Source organism: Rhinopithecus bieti, unplaced genomic scaffold (assembly GCF_001698545.2).
Source record: "Rhinopithecus bieti isolate Rb0 unplaced genomic scaffold, ASM169854v2 scaffold_1295, whole genome shotgun sequence".
NCBI lineage: Eukaryota > Metazoa > Chordata > Mammalia > Primates > Cercopithecidae > Rhinopithecus > Rhinopithecus bieti.
Window position 1 is genome coordinate 7244633 of NW_016803880.1, and position 17183 is coordinate 7261815.

The window sequence follows — 17183 nt, forward strand, 5'->3', positions numbered from 1 at the left end:
GTTATTGCTAGTTACAAGCTAACTGGATATTGTGAAAACTGGAAACTACATCCTCATTAACATTTAAAAAATATTGCTGAAAAATCTGTATTGCTATTTTCCCCACATTCTTCCAGAACTATTTTATGTTCTTTAGGATTTGCAATGACCAAGAAAATATTAAGAAGATGCCTTTATATATTATAGCACAGCAACAACAAAACTATATAAAATGTTGTTCTTGCTAAAAGTAGTTTTTCAACCTTTATTTGAACCATTCTTGAAACAAAATTATCCTAAGCGAATCACTTAAATTTGAATACATTTAAAACTGAATCATGTTTTTCCAGGACAATTTTCTAATCTACTAAAAATATTTGCTGTTAAATTAATAATAGGTCTTAGTCTTGTAACTTCTTTAAAATTCTTGCATTGACCCTTGACTGAACCTTAAAATGACTTAAGAGATCAGGCAAACATATTGATAATGAGGAGGCTGGTTTGCCAACTATTGTGTCATTGCTGATCATACTCCAGACAACTGGTAGGCAGTTTTCAGAGGAAAACCCTGATATTTAGAGGAGCTGACTATGATTCCCCTGCATTGGCACTGCAGTGATAAATGTTTTCAGTCCCTTGTACTTAAAATAGTTAAGAAAATTAAGTACTAAAAAATTACCCATTTCCCTTGTTATAAATCATCTAGTTCCTCAGTAATAAGCAGGATGGGAGATCATCAAAAGTTAGGGAAGCTCCAACATATGAGAAAAGAGAAACATCTAGTTCAATATGTTTCACATATGGCACTATAGAGTCAATAGTTATTGAACACTTAGCACGTCAGTGCCCTGTGGAGTCCATGTAATTCCTCTATGATAAACAGACTTGAATGAGGCAAGACAGATAGTAATCATAGCTCAAGCCTGATTTAGCCTTTGTTGCATCCCTTGAAGTATATCCTTGTCTGATGACTCACACCTCTTTTGTCCTACATTTTGCAACCATATAATTAGTTTCTGCTTGAAGTAGCTGGAGCGCTCCTCAGGCCAAGATGAAAAGCCTAAGCACCTGTGCATGGTAAGGTCATTCATGACCCTGTGGCTGTTGTCTCCCACCCAGCACATCTTCCCGCTGCTGACTTTCAGATCACCTATTTTGTCATAATTAGCAAGTTGAGCCTTTGCAAATGTGTCACAGGTCCTGTTTTCCCTGCCTTTCACAGACTGTTTCCTAGCACATAGCTTTTCATTTCATTGCCTCAATATACTCCTGTGCATTCTTTATAATCCAGCTTACATATCATAATGTCCTCTCCCCAGATAACTTGGTTTCAAGTTTCAAGCACCTGTTATACAAGTACCCATTAAAGCATTTATAACACTGCATGAGCATTATTTGTTTTTTAAGTGGGAGAATCATGTATTGAATCATTAGAATTGTTCATAGTATTCTCCTCTCTTCTGGTCACACTGAATAAAATTGTCCAATGTCTGCATTTTCTGATGTTTTGCATCAGACATTTAGATGCTTAAGCTAATTGCAGACATGTCCTCAAAAGGAAAAAGAGGAGCGTTTGAGATCAAAGAGAAAGACGTGAACATTTCTCCCACTTTGATAAAGGAAGGCTCTTTTTGTATTTCACGTGAGAACAGGGGAAAGTGGAGTATCCTAAGGAAATGGTAACAACCAGGTGAGGCATTCATGTTATGCCCAAGATTTTGTGCTCTATGCACCAAATTTCCAGCTTTGAATGAGATTCTTATGCATCATGGCTGGCAAGTAAGCAGAAAGATTAGGACTTCTGCAGAGCTTTGCCAATGAAGATATCAGAGATAACTGTCATGTGTTGAGAGTAAGACCTTTTATCTTTTTTTCTCAGCACTATATATATCCCCTGACATCGGATTCCACATGATCCATTACATAAGAGTATAGCTAGAACTCAGGCTTTTATGTTAAGCAAAGTTTGCTTTGAATCTCAGCTCTGTCACTTAATTGCTACATGAAATTGGTCACGTTAAACTGTTTGTGGCCTAGATTGCAACTCTCCTCCTGAGAGTTGCAATAAGAAAATATTAAAAATGTAAAAATAAATTGAGCTTCAGTACTTTATAATTTTTTGTTAGTAAAATTACTATTTGGTAATGCTACCTCTGCGGATAAAAGTCCAAACACACTCTTGCTGTAATCACCAGTTTCTTTGATTCCCAGGTTAATGATTTAAAATATTTTACTAAATATTGTAAAATGTTATCTGAGTTGTGATGTAAAATCTCATCGAGTGTAATCTTATAAAAAATGAGAAATGATACTTAGATGTCTCTGAAACTATTTATCTTTGACAAGGAATTGAAAAAGGCAGGAAGTAGGAATATTTTAATGAAAGGTGTTTAATTGGAATGCAAATATATTTCCTTAGTTTTACTATCTAGAAAATGGAACAACAAAATTAAGCTTTCACTATGTCATAATTTGGAAGCTAAATAAATTATCCCTCACATCATTTAGACAAAGAAGTCAATTAAGCAGAACATTAAAAGCTGATGAATCAAACAGTGACATAAATTAGCAATTAGAAAATAATCAGTTAATGAAGTAAAATGACAATGCAGAAGTCATCAAATGACATGAACAGAACCAGTCCATGAATGAGAAGTGACAATGAAGAATAGAAATGCCAAATAGAACAGCTACTATGGCTGTAAATATATTGAATAGATTCAGAGAAGTAATTGGGTTAAAATGCCTGCGGTCCTAAGGGTATTTTTCTAATGTTGATTTGGGATTGTCACACAGACTAAATAAAATCTTAAATTTAGTCAGCTCCAGAAATGACCTCTAAGTATGTCTTGATGTTTTTACAACTATGTCCTAGGCATTTTATTAAAAAATTATCCATCTGTGGAATAAAAAAATCACATTTAGATGTATTGATTATGAATACACAAGGAGCATATGCTTTATGTATTAGGGAACTTCTTGTAGGATTCTTCTCACAGGATCTACATGGGCTGGTAAAGTTTCTACTGACAATCAGTGATCCAGAATAAAGAAGAGAGTGAATATCTTTCAAAAACCAAATCAGATATGTGGAGAATGAAATGAAGCAGTTATGTGATTACCAGTATTTCTCGCTTTCCACAGGCAAGCCTCTTCTGCTAATATGCGTAGATTGTCACAGGAAAAATTTCTTGGTAAATCATAGCCCAGCCTTCAGCAATTAGAATGAATATTAAGAACATTTTCAGTTAGAGCACAAACAATGCAAAACATAAATAACATACTTTCATACTTTATTATTTTTACAGTCTTGGCACTGAATATTTTTTTAAAAATATACTTCTCTTTTATTTTAGGGGAAAGTTTTAGCTTTATAGCAAAGTAGAGCACAAAGAGTGGAATTCCCATATATACCCTGTCCCCCACCTCATACACACACCTACCCCAATGTTGCCACTCATGGCACCAGAGTGTTACATTTGTTACAGCCTGTGAACCTGCTGACACATTATCATCTAAAGCCAACAGTTTGCATTAAGGTTCACTCTTGCTATTATATATTCTATGGGTTTGGACAAATGTGTAATGATATGTATTCACCATTGTAGTAGTATCATACAACATAGTTTCAGTGTGCTAAAAATCCTTTGTCCTCCACTTAGTCATCTCTTCTTCCTCTCAATCCCAGGTGACCATTGATTTTTTAAGTCTCCACAGTTTTGCTTTTTTCACAATATTATATAATTGGAATCATACAAATGCAGACTTTTCTGATTGGCTTCTTTAACTTAACCATACGCATATAATATTCTTCCCTGTCTTTTGAGGCTTGATAACTCATTTTTTTAAGTGCTAAATGATATTCTGTTGTCTGGATGTGTCAGTGTAATTATCTGTTTAATTACTGAAGGAAATCTTGATTGCATTTGGTGATTATAGATAAAGCTTCTATAAACATCCATGCACAGTTTTTTGTGTGTGCATAAATTTTTAATTCTTCTGGGTAAATATCAAGACACAATTGGTGAATCTTATGGTAAGAGTATGATCAATTTTGCAAGAAACTGCCAAACTGTCTCCCAAAGTGACTGTAGGATCTTGCATTTCCACCAGCAATGAATGAGAGTTCCTTTTGCTCCACATCCTTGCCAGCATTTGGTGTCATCATTATTTGGATTTTGGTCATTCTAATAAGTATCTACATAGTGGTATCTTGTTGTTTTAACTTGCAATTCCTTAATGGCTTATTTATATTCTTTGTTCAGGTGTCTCTTCAGGTCTCTGATCATTTTAAAAGTATGTTATTTATTTTCTTACTGTTGATTTGTAAAAGTTATTTCATTATTTTGGATAATAATCCTTTATCAGATGTGTTTTTTGCAAATAGTTTCTTGAAGTCTCTGGGTGTTTTACTAACTTTCTTGACCATGTCTCTTGGAGAGCAGGAGTTATTAGTTGTAATGAAGTTCAGTTTATCAATTCTCACTTTCATGGATTGTGCCTTTAGTTTTTCCATCTAAAAAATCTTCATCATCCCCAAGGTCATTAGGCTTTCTCTTAAATTATCTTCTAGGAGCTTTATAGTTTTGTGTTTTACATTTAGGTCTATGATCTATGGGTTATCCTGGATCATTTGATTCTCTATATAAACTTTCCGATCGGTTTGTTAATATCCAAGAATAAAAATAATCTCCTGTGATTTCGATTGCGATTACATCAATTCTATGGTTCAAATGAGGAAGAACTGACATCCTGATAATATAGAATCTTCATACTCATGAAAATAAAACAACTCCCTTTAGTTTTTGATTTATTTCATCAGAGTTTCACAGTATTCCTCATAAAGATATCATACATATGTAGTTAGATTTATACATAAGTATTTCATTTTTGGTGGTGCTCATGTAAATAGTAATGTGTTTTTAATCTCAAATCCCATTCACTGCTGCTATATATGAAAACATTTGATCTTCATTATTAACCTTGTGTTATCTGACCTTGCTATAATTACTTATTAGTGCCAGAAGGTTTTTTGTTGTTCTCCATTCTTTAGAAGTTTCCACAGAGAGGAACATATCATCTTTCAACAAAGCCAGCTTTATTTCTCATTCCCAATCTGTATGCCTTTTATTTCATTTTCTCCTCTCATTGCATTAGCAACGACATTCAGTACAATATTGGAAAACTGGTGAGAAGAGACATTCTTGGCTTGTTTCTGATCTTAGCAGGAAAGCTAAGTATGATGTTTGCTTTTGGCATTTTATAAGAATTGTTTATTACACTGAGGAAACTAGCCTCCATTTTTTGTTTGCTGAGACTTTTCATCATGATTAAGTGGTATGTAGATACATGATCATGTACTTTTTCTTCTTTAACCTGTTGATGTGATGAATTACATTAATTAATGTTCAAATGCTGAACCAGCCTTGCATAGCTGAGATAAATGTCACTGGGCCTTGGTTGTGGTATATAAATATTTTTATGTATTGTTGGATTCAATTTGTTAATATGTTCTTAAGAATGTTTTCATCTAAGTTCATGGGAGTTATAGGTCTGTAGTTTTATTTTCTTGTAATGTCTTTGTCTAGCTTTGGTATTAGTATAATGCCCATAAAATAGTCTAGGAAGTATTTTTTCAGACTACTTCCTGGGGAAGATGGTAGATAGATGATATCGTGATTTTAAAATAATTGGGAAAATTCACTAGTGAACTCACTTGGGCCTGTTGCTTTCTGTTTTTGAATTTTATGAATTATGGATTAAATTTCTTTAGTTAATACGTGGCTACTTAGATTGCTTCTTTTTTCTTGTATGAGTTTTGGCAGATTGTATCTTTCTAGAAGTTGGTTCATTTCATCTAGGTTGTCACATTTGTAGGCAAAAAATCGTTCAAAGTAATATCCTTTCATGTTCATGGAATGTGTAGTGATGCTGCTTCTTTCATTTCTGGTATAAGTAATTTGTGTTTCTCTCTCTCTTGCTTTTTTTTTTCTCCTTTGCATGGCTAGAGGCTTATCAACTTTAGTGATCTTTTCAAAGAACAAGCTTTAAATATCAATGTTCTATATTGATTCCCAATTTTCAATTTTATTGATTCCTGGTCTAATTTTACTATTTACATTTTCATCTTACTTTGGATTTAATTGGTTCTTTTCTCTGTTTTCCTAACATGGAAGTTTGATTATTTATTTTAAATCTTTCTTCTTTTATAATATTTGCCTTCAGTGTTATAAATTTTCCTCTAAGCACTGCTTTCACTACACCTCACAAATTATAATAAATTGTATTTTGCTTAAGTTCAAAATGATTTTGAATATGCCCAGAGATTTCTTCTTTAGACATATATTGTTTAATCTCTGAATTTTGGGGTATTTCCCAGCTATCTGTTTTTTTTTTTTTTTAATTCCAGTTTAATACCACTCTTGTTTGAGAGCCAACTTTGCATCATTTCCACTTTAAAAAATACTTAAGGTGTATTTTTGCCACAGAATTATGGTCTATTTTGGTGAATTTCTATGTGAGCCTGAAAAGACTGTGTATTTTGCTGTTATTGAATGAAGTAGTCTACAGATGTCAATTATATCTGGGTGACTGATGATGCTGTTGAGTTCAACTATGTTCTTACCGATTTTCTGCCTGCTGGATCTGTCCATTTCTGATACTGTAGTGTTGATATTTACAACTAGCATAATGAATTCATCATTTCCTCCTTATAGTTTTTGCCTCATATTTTGATGCTGTGTGGTTAGGTGCATAATTATCTATATGAATTATTTTGTCTTTTTGTATAATTGATCCCTTATGATTAAGTGATGTCCCTCTTTATTCCTAACAAAATTCTATGCTCTGAAATCTGCTCTAAAATTAATTGCTTGATTTGATTAGTGTAAGCATGGTTTATCTTTATCCCTTTAATTTAACCTTTATGTGTATATTAAAACACAGTTTCTTGTGGATAATATGTAGTTTGTTTTTTATTTAATCCATTATGTTCATTTCTATCTTCTAATTAGTATATTTGAACAAATTATATTTAGAGTGATCATTGACATAGTCAGATTAATATCTACCATATTTGTGTTTTCTCTTTGTTGCCCTTGTTCTTTGTTCCTGTTTTTTATTGTAATTTTTATGCATTTTGTAGTTTTAATTAAGCATTTAATGTGATTCTATTTTCTCTCCTTTCTTAGCAAATCAGTTACAACCCCTTTTTTCTTTACTTGTTTTAGTGGTTGTACTAGAGTTTGCAGTATACATTTATAACTAAAGTCACCTTTAATATGAAATCTTACTGCTTTGCGAAGAGTGTAAGTATTGAATAATTATAAAATAATTCTCATTGCTCCCTCCTGTCATTGGTTTTCTTACTGTCATTTATTTTACTTAAACTTAAACATTCAAATCTATCTATCTATCTATATACATTTTTTTATTTTTTCTAAGTTTTTATTTATTTATTTTTTCTAAGTTATTCCTTCTCTAGTGTTCTTCTTTTCTTGATACAGATCCAATCTTCTAAACCTTTCCATTTTTCTTCTCTCTGAAGGACTTCTAATATTTCCTACAGAACGAGTTTACTGGCAACAAATTCTCTCGATTTTTGTCTGAAAGCCTTTATTTGTCCTTCCATTTTGATAGATAATTTTGCATGGTACAGAATTCTAGGCTGGTGGTTTTGTTCTCTCAACACTTTTTTAAATAATGCACTAGTCTCTCTTTGCATACATACATTTTGGGAATAAGTTTGTTTTTTTTTTATCTTTAATCCTACATATATGAGGTGTTTCTTCCCCCATCACCACTGGCTTCTTTGAAGATTTTATGTTTATCTTTGATTTGCTGAAGTTTGGCTATGATATGCTTCAGTGTTCTTTTATTTTAATTTTTGGCATTTATTTTGTTTGATGTTCTCTGATCTTTCTTGATTTGTACTTTGGTGTCTGATATGAATTTAGGAAAATTCTTCATCATTGTTGCTTTAAATATTTCCTTCATTCCTTTCTTCTCCTCCAGTATTGCATTACACATGTGTTACTCCTTTTGTAGTTGTCTCACAGTTCTTGGACATCTGTCCCCTTTCTCTTTTTCTTTTGTAGCCTTTTTTCTCTTTATTTTCAGTTTTTGAACTTTCTGTTGACAAATCTTTCAAAGGCATTCTTCATTTATGTTGCAGTGAATTTTACCTCTATTATTTCTTTTTATTCTTTCTTAGATTTTCCACCTCTCTACTTATATTATCCATCTGTTCTGTCCTATTGTATACTTTTATCATTAGTGCCTTTATTATATAAGTCATAACTGTTTCACATTAATGGTTTGATCATTCTAAAATCCCTGCCATACCTAAGACTTGTTCTAATGCTTGCTCTGTCTCATCAAACTGTTTTATTTCCCCTTTACATGTCTTGTAATTTTGTTGTTTTTGTTGAAAGAGGGACATAACATATTGGGTAAAATAATCTGTGGAAAATAAACCCTTAGCAATGTGTTGGGAAGATGTGGAGAAGAAGTGTACTATGGCCCTAGAATTAGTTCTCTATACTTCAGTATGCCTGAGCCCCTGGGCTGTGAACCCCACAAATGCTTCTTCTTTTGGCTTTTGTATGTTTCTTTTTTTCCCTTTTTTAACCCTCTTAAGTGATACTTGATGCCTAGAAGCATTTGGAGTTAGATATTTCTCTTTCCCCAAGTCCGTAAAACTTTGATACAACATTGATAGATTAGGCTTTGGTAAAATAATTTCTAGCGAGGGCAGGCCTCAATGTAAGCAGGAGACAATGTTTTGGCATATTTCAAAGTGGTTACTTTTCTTCTCCCCTCACTAGAATGCATCAAATACAATTCAGGTTTTCCTCCCCTACTACTGTTTCCCCTTTTCTGTTGGTGGGTTTCTGATCTGATAAATTGTGATTTCATCCACCTATCCACCTCCAACCCACCTCAAATTCTGGGGACAGTAGTTTCCCCTGTAACTTCATTTTTCTGATGAATCTGAGAAGAGTTGTTGATCTTTCAGTTTGTTCAGCTTTTTATTTGTTGTTGTGATAGAAAGGCGGGTTAAAGCTTCTTACATGCCAGACTGGAAATTAGGAGTCAAAATTATTATTATTATTTTGTTATCCTAGTGATTGATGAACGTTTGTCTCATCTTCCTGATTCTACATAATCCTTCCTCACCTGAAAAATGTTAAAGGTACATATACTATTTTCTATTTATTGATTTATTTAATTTTTGGAGAAAAGAATGGAGTCTAGATTAACTTACTTATCTGACAGTTTCAATAAAATTTGATTTAATTATTGTGTTATGAATTTCTCATTATTTAAAAGCCTTTCATCATGAGTCATGCATCTCTCTCTCAAGTGACGAGAAATGTGGACATTATATGGTATCATGAAGTTACCCTATTGCTATAATTCTCATTCGTATAATCAAACCATCAAGACAAAAATTACCGTATTCTATGTTTTTGAATGGAACTGATGTGGTTTGGATTTGTTTCCCTGCCCAAATCTCATGCTGAATTGAAACTCCCAATGTTGGAGGTGGGGACTGATGGGAGGTGATTGGATCATGGGGGTGAATTTCTCCCTTTGGTGCTATTCTTGTGATAAAGTTCTCACGAGATCTGATTGTTTAAAAGTGTTTGCCCCTCTCCTTTCTCTCTTTCTCCTGCTCCAGCCACGTAAGATAATGCTCCCAGTTTGCCTTCTGCCATGAATAAAAGTTTCCTGAGGCATTCACAGAAGTCACTATGCTTCCTGTACAGCCTGCAGAATCATGAACTCATCAAACCTCTTTTCTTTATGAATTACCCAGTCTAAGTATTTCTTTATAGCAATACAAGAGCAGACTAATATAGAAGCCAAGTTAAACTTTGAAAAGCTTTGCTTGTTTTAGTAGATTTGAAAATTAATGAATGGTTAGAGGATCCAGTCCGCATGGAATAGGGTAGAAAAAGAAAAAGTGAAACTATAAAACTGGGGTTAAGTTGTACAGTACACAGCTCATGAATTCATATACGGCAAACTGGTTATCATCATACTTTAGGGGTAGCTCAGGTTTTTTCCTTATATTACACAACTGGATATATTGGATGATATGTCCCACTACCCACATCTTTCTCAACAGTCTTTTAAACCTTCTTTTATGGACGCTTTTTAAAAAAATTATTCTTGACATATTATTATTCATTTTAATTTATACATAGCTTCTTTGTTCTTGCCTCATTATTATTCTAACAAAAAATTGTTAATGAGAAATATTTTGTTGGTGTTATAATAATTTGCTTGGGGATGTTACTGAATACACAAGTGGAAATAAAAGCCAATAATGAAAATAATTACCACCTAGAACACAACTATTAATTTCCTTGCTATAAATAACACCGAAATACAATAACACATGTGCATCTTAGATCCAATTCTAAAGTTATACAATAAACTTATTTCATTGAAATTATCTTTCATTTCGGTTAGAAACATACTCCGAGGCATGGAGGGAAAGCTTCCTCCTCCTGCTAAGGATATTGATATCTATTATGGCAAGTGCAATAGGATGGTATAAAGAGGATGTTTCCACCATAATGCCCTTATGTGTTTTCATCATTAGAAATGGTAAACTTAGGTCAAGATACATGCTTCTATGAATAAAAACCTCTTCACACAGCTTATCATGTATGATTCTGTATTAGTCCGTTCTCACATTGCTATAAAGACCTAGCAATGCCCTACCTGAGACTGGGTAATTTATTTAAAAAAAGGTTTCATTGACTCACAATTCAGCAGTCTGTACAGGGAGCATGTCTGGGGAAGTCTCAGGAAACTTACAATCATGGCAGAAGGCAAAAGGGAAGAAGGCGCATCTTTCATGGCCAGAGGAGGAGGAAGAGAATGAAGCGGAAGGTGTTACACACTTTTAAGCAACCAGATATCGTGATAACTCACTCACTATCATGAGAACAGCAAGGGGAAATCTGCCCCATGATCCAATCACCTCCCACCAGGCACCTCTTCCGACACTGGGGATTACAATTTGACATAAGATGTGGCTGGGGACACAAATCCAAAGCATATCACTCTGTCCCAGCCCCTCCCAAATCTCATGTCTTTCTTACATTGCAAAATAGAATTCTCCCTTCTCAACAGTCCCTCATGTCTTAACTCATTTCACCATTAACTCAAAAGTCCATAGTCCAAAGTCTCATCTGAGACAAGGAAGTCCCTTCTGCCTCTGAATCTGTAAAATCAAAAACAAGTTAGTTACTTCCAAGACACAATAGGGGACCAGGCATGGTGACTCATGCCTGTTATCTCAACACTCTCGGAGGCCGAGGCAGGTGGATCACCTGATGTCAGGAGCTCAAGACCAGCTTGGCCAACATGGCGAAACCACATCTCTACTAAAAATACAAAAATTAGCCAAGTGTAGTGGCACATGCCTATAATCCCAGCTACTCAGGAGGTTGGCGCAAGAGAATTGCTTGACGGACAATTGCTTGAAGAATTGCTCTGGGAGGTGGAGGTTGCACTGAGACAGGACTGTGCTATTGCACTCTAACCTGAGTGACAGAGTGAGATTCCATAAAAAAAAAAAAAAAAAAAAAAAAAAAAAGGTAAAATAGGGGTACAGGCATTGGGTAAATACATTCATTCTGAAAAGGAGACATCAGCCAAAAGAAATGACGTAAAGGCCCATGAAAGTCCAAAATCCAGCAGGACAGTCAATAAATTATAAGCTCCAAAATAATGTTCTTTGACTCCATGTCCTATATCCAGGCCACACTGATGCAAGGGGTGATCTCTTCAGGCCTTGGGCATCTCTATTTCTGTGGCTCTGCAAGGTATATTCCTTACAACTGCTTTTACTGACTGGCATTGAGTGTCTGCGACTTTTCCAGATGCATGATGCAGGCTGTTACATCCATGATGCACGATGCACTATGCACTATGCCATTCTGGAGTCTGGAAGACAGTGGCCCTCTTCTCACAGCTCCACTAGGCAGTGCCCCAAATCTGACTATAAAAAATTCCACCAAAAAAAAAAAAAAAAAAAAAAACCAGAAAAGATAGAAGTATATTAACTACTATTGACCAATACAACTTATAAATGATATTTTTTTCTCAAAAATTTTAGGTGTTCCAGGATTTCTAGATTTACTACTAGAATTAGAATCAAAACTTTATTTATGCTAGATATAGTTCTCTGACATTTTACAATTGACAGGCACAGCTAAATACTCATTAGAGACAAATTTCCTTTTTGTTTTCTGCTTTTTACGCCACGCTCACTCTAGAAGTATAGCACAATCTTTATCTGTACTATTCTTCACTAAAGGTCAGAATTTAGAATGTTATTATTTATAATAGGTTTGACCAAAAGAAATGTTAAAATGGAAAAAAATACATAAAAATAATGCATTTTAAGATGAGACTCACCTAATCAAGTGCATACTCGATTTAGTCTTCATACATGAGTTTAGTAGCTCTCTGTTATTTGTTTTACGTGTGTTTTTAAATCATGAGTTGCTAAACAAACATTTCAATAACTTTAAATTGTATTAAAATGTTACTATTATAAATTTGAAGGGCAAGATTTTAAAGTAGATAAAGTCAATGACTGGCAGCCTTTGCATATCTTATACTACATTATGATGAATTTAATACAATTTTCCTGGTATTTTTGTACATTCTTTGCTTCAAATAACTTTCTCCATAAGATATTTTCCTTGGATTTTGTTTTAAACCATACATACAGGCACAGGCACATTCACAGAGCCTGTATTTCAAACAAAATATTTCTTAAATATCAGTTCATAAATCGTATGAAAGCAGAACTACTCTTGTTGACTTAGCCCCTTAGCTCTCTTACCATGAGTTATTCATTCTGAGATACTTTTTGGATGAAAATAATTATATCAAAAAAGAAAACAAGTAACCTAAACTTGTACTTTAAGACACTATAAACAGAAAAGCAACCTGAACATGTATCATGTAGTAAAAAGGAAATAATAAAGAACAGAGTTAAAATTTTGAAATTGGGAACAGTAAAAGAAAAACAGAAATTTTACAAAACCAAATGATGCTTCTTTGTAAAGATAAACAAAATCTACTAAATTTACCGATAGCAATGGCTAATTGTTTCTCTATTATTGGTTCTCTATAATGATGCCAAGACAATGTCTTACCTCAAAGCTTAATTAGAAATTAACTCAAAATATATAATAGGCATGAAGTTAAGATCTAAATTTGTAAAACCTTAGAAGAATACATAGGCAATAGTTTTTTAGCTATTACAGCAAAACACATTTAACAGAAAATGAAGAAATTTGACTTCATTACAATTAATTTTTATGGTGTGTATAATAATGTCAATGAGAATATCAATAAGACAATCAATTAAGTTGCAGAAAATATTTCAGAACTATAAATCGACTAATTAACGTTTATCCAGAATTTATAATGAATTCTTAAAACAATGGAAAACAAATAAAAATACAAAACTCAGTTAAAAATGAACAGTTAATATAAATAGATATTCACATACAGAGGACATAGAAATGCCCCAAAACACATAAAAGAATTTTCAACAACATTAGCCGTCAGGGAATGCAAATCAAAACCACAATGAAATATCACTTCATACCTATTAGGCTGGCTATATCCAACATGCAGACAATAGCAAGTGTTGGTGAGGAAGTTAGAAAATTGAAATTCTCATACATTGCTGGTGAAAATGTAAAGCAGTTTGGCTTATGTGGAAGAGTTTGTCATTTTCTTAATAGGTTAAACATAGATGTATAATATGACCTATCGATTCCATTTCTAGATATATATAATATATATATATATAGTAATATTATTTAGCAATAAAAACATTCAAGTGTGTAAACATGCTAGATCATGGATGACTCTGACAAAATTATGAAATTATACTGAGTGAAATGAGTTAGTCATGAAAGACCACATATTCTGTCATTCTATTTGAATAAAGCATCCAGAATATGCAAATCTATAGAAACATTTTATTATGTTAAGTGAAATAAACCAGCCATAGAAAGATAAATAGTGCATATACTTATTCATATGTGGAAGCTATTAAAATTGATCTCAAAGAAGGAGGGAGTAGAATAGTGGTTACTAAGAGGCTGGAAAGGGTAACAAGAGGGGGAGATAGGGAAAAGTTGGTTAACATACACACAATTGCAACTAGATGGAAGGAAAAATTTTTAAGGTTCTGTAGCACTGTAAGTTGACTATACTACTAAACATTTATTGCATATTTTTAGATAGCTAGAAGAGAGGATTTGGTATGTTCTCAACACAAAGAAGTGACAACTGTTTGAGGTGATGGATTTGCTAATTTCTCTAATCTGATCATTGTACATTGTACACATGTAATGAAATATACTATCATATCTCATAAGTATGTACAATGAGTATGTGGCAATGAAAATAATTACAGTGAATAAAAGAGGAGCACATTGGCACATTGTTTGGGGGTAAAATGTTGGAGAAACTTAGATGCAATAAATGGATGTGAGAAGCCTGGAGTCCCATATTTCCAGAGAAATTTTCATTCAACTGTGCAGGACTTGTCATGTGCAACTGCAGAGGCAAAACATATTGGATACAGGAAATCAGCCATATTGTCATCTTGCTTCAAGGTGCTAAACTATGAAGATTTGATGAAGATGTGCCTACCTCCCTCTTACACTTATGGAATGTAAGAGTTCGTTTCTGAATTCCCATGAGAAAAGTTCTCACTGATATAGATAGATAGATAGATAGATAGATAGATAGATAGATAGATAGACAGATAGATAGTAAAAGCAGGAAAAATAATGAGCACCTAACAATACAACAACATTAAAATTGTTGTTCAAAGCAGCATTAGCATAACCTTTTCACTTTATGATATTTCTGGTTAAAAAAAATCCCAGCTACTTATATAAATTAGAAATGAAGGATCTGAGAGCTCTCAACATTGCATATTTCACAATAAAAATTTGGAAAATTATCAATGACTAAGTATACGCTGTAACCTCTTAAACTAAGCTGCAAGATACGTAGCAAAAGTTCCATTAATCCAGAACATTTTGGAGTAAACTTCTATGATTATTCAGGTAGTCTGCTTAGGTGAACATTATAACATACAATTAACAAACATAGTGAAAGAAATTTGATATTTTCCAGCAGGCATGCTTTTATTTTGCACTGAATTGGAGATACAGTAATACGCACTTTAACACTGTAGGGCAAAGTAAACATAAAAGGGTAGAAAAATAAAGTCAAGCATGCCCCCTGATATTTTCCTTTTAAAATTAAATTTCTTGCATCATTTGGTGTAATTTTGATATACTTGGTATACTTGAATGAAGATGATGGTCCCAGATAAACAACAGCTTTCTATTTGAGAAGTAGTTTTTTCAACAATAATTTTTGCATGTGTAATTTGAAAAGACTTGGCTATTTATTAAAATAACATCATTTAACAATGAATACTATAGGAAGAAAATCTTTTTAATAATTATATACTTATATATAAATAAACATACATTGTGTATTTTCATATAATTTATGTAAGGCAATGAGTAAAGTATGATATACATGACATATTATTTTGTATTCACTACTATATATATGGTTTTAACACATTGTGGATAACAATGAAACCCAAACATGACAATTAACCAGCCAGTGGGCAAGTCGGAATTTAAATCTAATTTTATCTCTTCCAAAAATATAAGCTCTTAGCTACTATGGTACTCTATCTCCTCTTTGTTCATTTTCAGTTCAATTCATTCTTGCAGTGTCATAATTGAGCTTCTAAATAAAAGCTCTCAAAATTTCAATGGACTTTGTATTTGTAGAGATCCAAATGATACAGGACTGACAGATGTACAGCTAATAGGCAGCTGTCTTTCAATTTTGCAGGTTATGGAGGAAAATTATAATGAATCCAGTTTATGATTTCTCATATAACTCTGCTGCTATAGGTATAATATTGAAACTCACACAAGATATTATCTTGATTATACTTGTCATTAAAGTCTTTCTATTTTTATTATAGGTTAGCACCAATCTACTTTTACTTTGATAATTTACTAAATATTGGTTAATCATAGCAATCCAAACAATCAAGGCTGTGACAAATTGTCATTATTGCTATACTGAAATTATCCACCTCCACATGGCAGTAGGAAATCTGTAAGAACAACTTGGAAAAAGAATTTTTCAACCGTAACAAAAAATTACTAAACACATTAGTCTCCCCTTATTTGCAGGACACACATTCTAACACACATTCTAACACCCCCAGAGGATGCCTAAAATTCTGAATAGTACTGGACACTAGAGATACATTTTTTCTAACACATACAAACAGACCTATGATAAAGTTTCACCTTTTAACATAAAGGAATCACTCTATGGCTTATCGTACCACCATGAAAGTCTGTGTGATAACCAAGGTGGCTACTAAGGGGCAGGAAGCATCTACAGTGTGGCTACTCTGGAGAAAGGGATGATCCATGTCCGAGGCGGGACAGAGTGGGGTGGCACAAAATTTTATCATGCTACCCAGAAGGCATATAATTTAAAGCATGAGTCATTTATTTCTGGAATTTTCCATATAGTATTTTTGGACCACGGTTGACCACAGCTACTTGAAACCACGCAACGTGAAACTGCAGAGAATGGCGTGACTACTGCATTCTGGTGAGCATACACCAGCGTTCTCAAAACCATAGTTTCTCATCACATGCACTTTCCAGAAAACTTTGTTCACATGTAAACGTATGCATTACCATCTGGTCTCAGATTTCAGTGAACTTGGAGTGAGAAATTAAGACCATATTCTGAAATTATGTTTTCTTTACATATTTTTAAAAATAATATTGAACATAAAGAAGGGATACAAAGAAACAGAACACTATTTTAGCCATGTGAACTTTAATTCATTCCGTTTTTAAGTGTTTTACCCTAGTATTACATCCATAACATTCTGCATCTTTTAATGATATGTTAGATTTGTCTGAACTTTCATGGAATGTTGATAAGGGAGACTCAGATTACAGATGTCAGCGCATCCTATGTGGACAAACATCCTTGAAGCTGAGTTTGAGTCTCATTTAGATGATTTTTCTGGGACTCTCCTCCCCTCCCCTCCCCTCCCCTCCTCTCCTTTCTTTCTTTCTTTCTCT